The 8,157-nt window shown below is 33.3% G+C and overlaps 1 pseudogene; it reads left to right on the top strand.

The window, feature by feature from the left end:
- The first annotated feature begins 1,561 nt into the window (after window positions 1-1,561).
- LOC121440439 lies at window positions 1,562-6,395 on the top strand (annotated as a pseudogene).
- The last annotated feature ends 1,762 nt before the right edge of the window (window positions 6,396-8,157 follow it).

The raw sequence follows: 8,157 nt of genomic DNA, 5'->3' as shown, positions 1-8,157 counted from the left end.
TTTATTTGTCTTCTCTTCCATTTCTTTAATGAAAATTTTTACTTGCTGTTTAAAGGTCTCCATCATTTTCATAAGTTTCCGTTAATGTCAATTCTTCTACTGGGTTAGGGTATTCAAGTCTTCCTGTTGTGTGTTTGATGGATTCTTGTTTTATCATGTTGCTTTTCAGGTTGTTTGGGAATTCTTGCATTGGCATCTGCCCATCTTTCCTTCAAATGAGACCCGGAGAGTCTTGGCATCTTTGTCTAATCTTTGCTGTGACTGACTGTGTACTTGGGAGTTTTTCTTGGTCTGCCCTCTCTTAGGACCCTTCAGTGCTTGGTTTGGCTCTCAGATCCCCTCTGCCCTTAAGCAGGCTGTGATGGTGGATCTAAGGACTCCACAGATGAAAAGGAGTGAAATCATTTGTTAGGGTTATATACACACCCAGCTGGATGGTCCCAGGGAGCAGAGTCCAGGCTGAGTTGGGTTATCCAAGAACCCCGCAGATGGAAAGGAGTGCTTGGGGGCAAGATGGAATGGGGTAATTATAGAAAGCCAGTAGCTGGGAATACACCCCATTGGATGGCCAGAAAAGTTTAGGGAATTGGAGAGTATCTGGACTCTCTTCCCTGAGACCTTCTGGCCGGGAGGCCACTTGCTCATCACTCTGGATCTCCTCAGTACCAACAATTCCTTTTCATTTTAATGTTTTCCTGCTTTTGCATTGTTTTTTTAAGTGGGTTATAAATTTTAGCAAAATTTATATAAACACTTTAGAACAATTTTTCCTTTGAAATTATTATTTTAGATACTTTCTCATCATTGAATCATAAGTGGATCATAATAAATTAGTGATTAAATCTGTGTTCCCAATACTGCATCAGTGTCATCTTAAGAAAAGAAATAAAATCATTTTCATTTGAAGTTACTTCTTCAAGATCACGAAAAGGTTTGAATTCTTTGCTTCATGCTCCCTGTGTCTTTTGCCCTTTTTTCATTCTCCTGCATAACTGTGAATCTGTGTCTTTTTGAATGGTGTCTTTTGAAACTGTGTGTCTCTCTCTGTGTATTTCTGTCTATACGTATATATGCCTGTTGCACGAACTGTGTGAGTTGTGTTTGTTTGTATGTGTTTGTGTATATAACCCTAACAAATGATTTCACTCTCTATTGAACTGCATAGAAAACATATCATGAGGAATGAATATGATACTTTACAAATCAAAATTGAGTTTTTACGGGTTTATGCTGCTAACTTTAGCTGATCCCACCTGACCCAGATAATATTTTTTAACTAATCAATAATTATAAATTATTGTATTTCACCTGTATGATTGATTTTTTGGAACTGGTTTTTATTAAAATTATATTCTATATTTGAACATATAATTGTTTCTGTTTTAAATGAAAACAGTTTAAATTATATTCTTTACTTATAAAGGTTGCAGTGAATGTAAGGATAATTTCCTTAAAAAATGGGGGTAAGCTATTGTTTTACTAATATTTTTATTACTTTTAAAAATAATGATTAAAATAATATTTATTTTGAAATTATTTTAAAAATTGATGTTTTCTCATCATGGTGGGCCCTAGACATAAGGTGCTTCAGGACTACCACAAGAAAATGCTAAGCACAAGGAAATTGAGGAACATTGTAAGGAGCTAAGGGAACAATTAAAAGAATTTACCAAGCAGTAGGAAATGTCTAAAAATTATCTGAAGGCAGTACAATGTATTGGGCAGATTGTGGTTGAACTGCTTAAACAATTGACAGACGAAAGATTCACTGTCAATGGGACAAATGGACCAAAATATATTATAGGTTATTTTCATCAGTTTAAAATTAAGCTGAGGCCAGACACAGGACTAGCTTTGGATATGACTATACTAAGCATATTGAGGTATTTGCAAATGGGTGGATACTTTGGTTTACATGTCTCATGAGGACACTGGAAATGTTTCTTGTTCTGAGATTTGAGGGAATTTAGAGAAGATTCAGAAGTTAAGAAAGGTAATAGAATTCCCTCTTACAAACAGATTTTTTTTCCCTCTTGTTGGAATAATACCTCCAAAACGCTGTTTGATATATAGACCACCAGGCCGTGTGAAGGCACTTCTGGCATGAGTTGCTACTATCCACCTGGACTGAAACTTCTTTTTGTTTATTGATTATTATGGAGCTCTAAATTCTCTCTTTCATTCCATGCCTCTACCCTCCTCTTCAAATCCTTTCCCAAGGTTCACAAACTCCCAAATTACTCAGGAGATCTTGTCTTTTCATAATTCCCATGTACATTAGATCTATGTGTGTCTCTCTTAGGGTCCTAATTGGTGCCTAACGTTTCTGGGATAGTGATTTGCAGGCTGGTTTTCTTTGTTTTGTGTTTAAAAACCACTTATGAGGGAGTACATGTGATAATTGTCTTTCTGTATCTGGGTTACCTCACTCAAATTGATGTTTTCTAGCTCTATCCATTTGCTTGCAAAACTCAAGATGTAACTTTTTTTCTGCTGTGTAGTACTCCATTGTGCAAATGTATCACATTTTTCTTATCCATTCTTCAGTTGGGGGACATTTAGTGTTTTTCCATGTTCTGACTATGATAAACAATGCTGTCATGAACATATTTGAGCATATGTCCTTGTGGCATGACTGAGCATCCTTTGGATATATACTAAAAAGTGGTAGTTTTGTGTCTTGAGGAAGGTTGTTTTCTAGTTTTCTGAGAAATTGCCACACTGACATCCAAAGGCTAGTGAGGTTATATTTAGGAAGTGCTTTTCTATACCTATGTGTTCAAGTGTGCTTTACATTTTCTCTCCTATAGGATTCAGTGTGGCTGGCTTTATGTTGAGGTCTTTGATCCATTTGGACTTGAGTTTTGTGCATGATGATAGATATGGATCTATTTTTATTCTTTTACATGTTGATATACATTTATGCTAGGACCATTTGTTAAATGTGTTTTCTTTTTTCCATTTTATATTTTTTGCTTCTTTGTCAAAAATCAGGTGTTGGAAGTTTAGTGGACTAATATCCAGGTCATTGATTTTGTTTCATTTGTCTGACTATCTGTTTTTATGCCAGTACTAAGCTGTTTTCAGTACTGTAGCTCTGTAATAGAGTTTGAAGTCAGGGAGTGTGATCCCTCCAGATGTTCTTTTATTGTACAGGATCATTTTGGCTATTCTGGATTCTTTGCTTTTCCATATGCAGTTGAGTACCGTTCTTTCAAGGTCTTTGAAAAATTTTACTGGGATTTTGATGCGCATTGCATTGAATCTGTAGATTGTTTTTGGTAGGATTGACATTTTTACTATGTTAATTCTGACTACCCAAGAACATGGGATATCTTCCCACTTTCTGGTGTCCTCTTCAATTTCTTTCTTCAAAGATTTAAAGTTATTGTCATACAAGTCTTCCATCTGTTTGGATAGAGTTTGTCTGAGATATTTTATGCTATTTGTGGCTATTGTGAAGGGTGATGTTTCTCTGATTTCTTTCTAAGCTCTTTTTTTCATTTATGTACAGGAGGGCTCATGATTTTTTTATTTAATATTGTATCCTGATACATTACTGAAAATGTTTATGATTTTTAGAAGTTGCTTGGGAGAATTTTGGGGGATGCTTATTTAAGCTATCATATCATCAGCAAATAGTCAGAGGATGACTTCTTGTTTCTGATTTGTATCCAATTGCTTTTCTTTTGGTGTCTTAATGCTCTAGCTAGGACCTCAAGAACTATATTGAATAGAAATGGAGAGAGTGGACAACCTTGTCTTGTTCCTGATTTCAGTGGGATCACTGGAAGTCTCTCTCCATTTAGTTTGATGTTGGCCATTGGCTTGCTGTATATTGCCTTTATTATGTTTAGGTATGGTCCTTATATTCCTGCTCTCTCCAACACCTTTATCATGAAGGTATCCTATATTTTGTCAAGTGCTTTTTCCTCATCTAATGAGATGATCATTATTTTTTTTTTTCATTTTTCAGTTTGTTTGTATGGTAGATTACATTGGTAGATTTCCAAATGTTGAACTATCCCTGCATCTCTGGGATGAAGCCAATTTGATCATTCTGATGATGGTTCTGATGTGTTCTTAGATTCGATTTGCCAGTATTTTATTTAGTATTTTAGCATCAATATTCATGAGTGAGATTGGTCTGTAATTATCTTTCTTAGTAATATATTTCTGTGGTTTGGGTATCAGGGTAATTTTAGCCTCATATAAAAAAGGGGTTGGCAATGTTGCTTTTGTTTATATTTTGTGGAATAATTTGAGGATTATTGGTATTATTTCTTCTTTGAAAATCTTGTAGAATTCTTTTTTTTTTTTGGGTTGGAGATTTTTTATGACTGTTTCTATTTATTCATCAGTTAAAGGTCTGTTTATTTTGCTAATCTGGTCTTGATTTAATTTTGGTAAGTGATATTTATCCAGAACATTGTTCATTTCCTTTGTTTTCCAATGTTGTGGAGTACAGGTTTTTGAAATATGACCTGATGATTCTTTGTATTTCCTCTGTGTCTGTTGTTATATCCCCCTTTTCTTTTCTGATTTTGTTAATTTCGATACTCTCTGCCTTTTGGTTAGTTTGGTAAAGATTTGTCTATTTTTTTGACTTTCTCGAACAAACAAATCTTTGTCTCATTGATTCTTTGTATTGTGTTCTTTGTTTCTATTTTGTTGATTTCAGCTCTCAATTTGATTACATCCTGCTGTCTAATTTTCTTGGGTTAATTTGCTTCTTTCTCTTCTAAAGTTTTCAAATGTTCTGTTAATTCACCAGTGTGGGATTTTTCCAGCTTCTCTATGTAGGCATTTAGTGCTATGAGCTTCCCTCTTAACACTGCTTTCTTTGTGTCCCATAAATTTGGGTATGTTGTGTGGTCATTTTCATTGAATTTTAGGAAGTCTTTAATTTCTCCTTTTATTTCTTCCTTGACTCATTGATGATTCCGCTGAGCCTTGTTTAATTTCCATGTGCTTGTGGGCTTTCTGGAATTTGTATTTTTGTGGATTTCTAGTTTTAAACCTTGGAGATTTGATAAGACACATGGAGTTATTTCATTTTGTTTGTATTTGTTGAGGTTTGTTTTCTCACAGGGTATGTGCTAAATTTTTAAGAATGTTCCATGAGGTGCTGAGAAGAAGGTATATTCTTTATGTTTGGATGGAATATTTTATAGATGACTATTAAGTCCATTTGAGTCATAACATCTGCTAGTTCCCTTATTTCTTTGTTCGGTTTTTGCTTGATTGACCTGTCAAGTGATAAGAGTAGAGTGTTGAAATCTCCCACTATTAGTGTGTCAGGTTTAATGTATGATTTAAGCTTTAGAAGTGTTTCTTTTACATATGAGGGTGCCCTTGTATTTGGGGCATAGATGTTCAGTATTGAGATTTTCTCAATTTTTCCTGTGACTAATATGAAATGTCCTTCTTTGTCTCTTTGATTTATTTTAGCTTGATATTAGTATAGCTACATCTGCTTGTTTCTTAGGTCCATTTGATTGGTATATTTTCCCCAACTCTTTACTCTAAGATAATGTCTGTCTTTGAGGTTGAGGTGAGTTCCTTGTATGTAGAAGAAGGATGGATTTTGTTTTGTATCCAATATGTTATACTGTTCTTTTTTATAGGTGAGTTGTGTTAATTTATATTAAGGGATATTAATGACCAGTAATTGATATTTCTTCTTGTTTTAGTTTTCATTGTTGTTGATGCTAATTTGTGTGCTTTTCCCTTCTTTGGGATTTGGATTGCAACTTCTTATTGTTCGTATCTAGTTCTATTTAAACAAGTACATTGGTGAATGTGTTCATGTGGTTAGAGAGAAATGTTTAATTGTGGCAGGGACTGCCAGTTATGCATCATTTTTATAGATAAAATACATGCTATTTGTGGCTTTCAAATTTCTGAGGGTACATAGGCTGACAGAGAGCTTCAGAATAAATTAATATAGTTACTAAATCAAATTGATGGATTTGATACTCTACATACAGGTGAAATGGTCATGGCTACAAATATACCAGATACACAAGATTCTGCTTTGTTGTGTTCAGGAATATTATATATATATATATATATATATATATATATATATATATATATATGATTAGATATATTGAAAATCTTTGCAGGACCTATTACAAAGCATGGTGAAATATATTATGAAGCAATTGTAAAGCTTTCAGATGTCTTTAAAGGGACAGACATGAAAAATATTTGTACTGAAACCTGTATGATTGCCATTCCTGTGGATCATAATTTTGTAGTTCGTAGTTCTGGAAGACTTCATAAAAGCAGTCATAAAAGTGGTTGACTCAAAGAAGCTAGAGTTCAAAGTCAATTACAAACCTGTGTTTATTACCAGATTTTTGGTGACTGCATTGCAGATAGTGGTTTAATGTAAAAATAACAGTAAGGAAATTAGAAAAATAATTAAAAATATTTATTTTAGCATATCAACTTCCTTGATATTTATTTAAAGATATATCTCATTGGTAAAAACAAATCATTGTGACTACTTTTTATAATTTTTTCTAAAAAAAATGTGTTTACAATGATAGGTATTTTAAATTTGAGAGAGATAGAAACTTTCACCCCAAAGTTACCTAGTGTACATTTTCCTTTTTTAAGTTCAATTTAAATTTGTTTCGTTTTTATTATTTATAACTCTTATCCATTTTGTATTATTATGACACTATCTTTCACACAACATATATTATGCATGCTAATTATTTCCCTCTTTTTAAAAGATTTAATTTGGGATATCTTAGTATTTAGTTTTATTACATAAGATAATTTCTTAATGTCCCTTGCAGTTGGTGAATATTAGTCTGAAACAAATTGATTGATAAGTAACCATGCATAAAAATAATTTTCTTGTTAATGTTAGATTTTGTGTAATATATTTTTTCATAAAATCAAGACTTCTCTCTATCTGGCCTTATCACTTCCTTTCTCTGCCCAGCTATATCACTTTCAGTCTGTCTGTATAGATCTCCAAACTGCTATTGCTACCTAATGGCTATCCTCTCTCTCTCTGATCTTTAGACAAGCTTTATTTTTAAAGTATATATATATATATATATATATATATATATATATATATATATATATAATGTATGCACAAATTACACTTACAGGATTATATAAAGAAATAGATGAAGTTGAGAGGGATATAAGAAAGTAGGAAGTAAGTCCAGGAGGAGTTAACAAAAGAATTATTTCTGGTAAGTATTATCTAAATACCTTTAATGTGTTGGGTTCGTTGTGGTGATCCACACTTTTAATTCCAATACCCTGGAGCTGGAATCATTGGCCCATTTGATTTCAAGGTAAACCTGGTCTAGAGAGCTCATTACAGGAGAGCCAGCATTTCAAAGGCAAATCCTTTCTTTAACAAACAAGAAAACCAAAAAAAATAATGTACGTATGAAATTATCAAATAAATAAATTATATTTAAGAATACTTTATTGCTTTAAGATACTATAAAAATTTCTGTAATAGATCCAATAAAGCAAGCTAGAATTTAGCTGGAATTCTTTTTATTTATTGATGAGCTTTGCCAGTTATAGAATGTCCTATTCAGTGTGCCGAGTGAGAAAAGGCTTTAGTTAGAGTTACATTGGTATGATAACATATCATGTCCAAAAGATAGTTGGGTAGGAAAATGTTTATTTTGCTTAAACTGCCACACCATAGATGACCACTGAAGGAAGTAAGGCAGGAACTCAAACAGAGCAGGTGCCTGGAGACAGAAGTTAATGAAGACACAAGGAGGGGGAGCCACTTACTGATTTGCTCATTATAGCTTCCTTAGTCTGCATAAAACAAAAGACCATCTACCCTGGAATGGTACTACCAACAATAGTTTGGCTAGTTCCCCATCAATTTTTCGTTGAGATAATCCCCAATCAGGCCTGCCCCCAGCCTGATCTTATGAGGAATTTTATAAATTGATGTATCCTTTCCTCCAATGACTCTTGCTAGTGTTGTCTATAACTAGACAACTCAACTGACCCCTTTTCAGCTTGATAAACACATCACTGTTAACTTACAAGTTTAACTTACAACTTTCTTTTGTTCATCTTCAAGATCTCTTGTTACATCATAATATAAAATACTTTACAATTTTAAAATGTTTCACAGCCTTACAAATTCAA

The sequence above is a fragment of the Microtus oregoni genome, unplaced genomic scaffold (genome assembly GCF_018167655.1).
Source record: "Microtus oregoni isolate MIOR12 unplaced genomic scaffold, Mior012 000067F_ref0000223, whole genome shotgun sequence".
Lineage (NCBI taxonomy): Eukaryota > Metazoa > Chordata > Mammalia > Rodentia > Cricetidae > Microtus > Microtus oregoni.
The sequence above is the reverse complement of the archived record's forward strand: the minus strand, read 5'-3'. Positions and strand labels throughout refer to the sequence as shown.